Consider the following 1,637-nt stretch of genomic DNA (forward strand, 5'->3'; position numbering starts at 1 on the left):
ACCGTCTTTAATATTGACAATATCAGTCATCAGTTGGAAGTAAAAGTTATGGCGTCTCACAGGGTCTTTAGTTATTTTCACAGGTTCACACACCTGTCTCTCTAATTATTCTCCCAACACACAAATAAGCCTTTAAATGAGTTAGAATATAGCCGGTTAGGGACTCTCTAAGACTCTCATTATCTTACATTATATGGGGCATGTTTTTTCCAGTAGCCCTGCGACGGACTTTAGTTCAAAATCATTGTGTTTGTGTATGTTATTGTTCTCGGGGGTGTGACAGGGAGTGATGAGAAAAATGCCGTGCAGACAGATTGCGCCAAGCTCAAGGTAATCCCACTAAATAGCCTATAATGGCTGATAAAGTTATGTAATTATTATTCAGCTTTTTGTCCAATTAACTTTGTGTCATCATAGCAAATGTTTCATGGCCCAGTACCGACTGCTCTGGGATTGGGATCCCCCGAGCAGAAAATGAATGGATAGATGGACTTTTTAATGCATGTTGACGACAGCGTATGGGCAGAAAGTACGATAGTAGAGCACATTAAATCACACTGGTGTCATGGAAGTTCAGGGTCAGCACTAAAGCTTTTTGACACTCTATACAGCTTGGTTTGCACTTTGCTACGCTTTTCTTTTATGGAGAATCGTGATTTTCTTTTCTTTTTTCACTCACAATGGGGGTCGTGTTCGATTCTCAGCGTCATCTTGTTTTTTTGTGTCTGCAGAGTACTTTAAGGATGTTGAGTGGATGTCATTATTGAACATGCAGACTGTCAGGGCCAATCACCCTTTAGTTTGCAGTGCACCCTGTTACCCTTTCACTTGGCCTTCATTTTCTCTCTCCCCCCCTCTTTCTGTTATGGACACCCCCTCCATGCTCACTCGCCCTCTTCTCTCACTCTTTCTCGCTCTTTGTGCTGTGTAACCACCAGCTCTGTGTTTGACAGCAGACTCAAACAAATCCACAGGCTTCGGCCCAGCTTTGTGTTGCCAGAGGGACTTGAGTGTTTCCGCCCCCTCCAATACCTCCTACCCCTCCGACACACTGTGATCTGCAGCCAAACCCCCCTGCGCGCACACACACACACACACACACACACACACACACACACACCACACCCTTTGGCCTTTAGCTGCCTTACACTCCCTCACTATAGAAATGCTCCAGTGAAGCTGAGTTGCTGAATGCACTCAGACCTCAAGCTTGGGAGTTTTAGACCCAGAATCCGACTCGCTTTTCTAAACTCTCAAGATTCTGAAAGAGAAACAAGAGCTGACAAGTATGCCAGGTGGATTCGTTTCTCTTTCTGAACTCAGGCCAGAAGAGGAGCTCTGTGTCTGCGAAGGTGGAGTGGTTAGTTATTTATAACGTCCTGCCCCTGTGTGATTTTTGGGAATGCCAAGGCTCATTAGAGGTTTCCTCTGGAGGGTCAGGAGGGCCAGATGTTGGTGATTGGAGCAGCAGGGGCAAACAGTGGTGTCAAGTGTCAGAACTAAACAGATGTCAAGCTCAAATGTGAGTCGAGGCAGACAACATAAACAGTGGGAGGTTTAGTTGTTCAGGGTGCGGACCACAGTTCAAGCCCAAATCCAGGGAACTTTAGTGTACATGTTATGGGTCTCTGTTTGAA

At 45.4% G+C, this 1,637-nt stretch overlaps 1 protein-coding gene across 1 annotated transcript in view; it reads left to right on the forward strand.

Moving 5' to 3' along the window:
- The window catches only part of LOC116691441 (ubiquitin-conjugating enzyme E2 E2), a 26,418-nt gene that overhangs the window by 19,307 nt on the left and 5,474 nt on the right, over window positions 1–1,637 (forward strand). The window lies entirely within an intron of this gene.

This window comes from Etheostoma spectabile, chromosome 6 (genome assembly GCF_008692095.1).
Source record: "Etheostoma spectabile isolate EspeVRDwgs_2016 chromosome 6, UIUC_Espe_1.0, whole genome shotgun sequence".
NCBI classification, from domain to species: domain Eukaryota; kingdom Metazoa; phylum Chordata; class Actinopteri; order Perciformes; family Percidae; genus Etheostoma; species Etheostoma spectabile.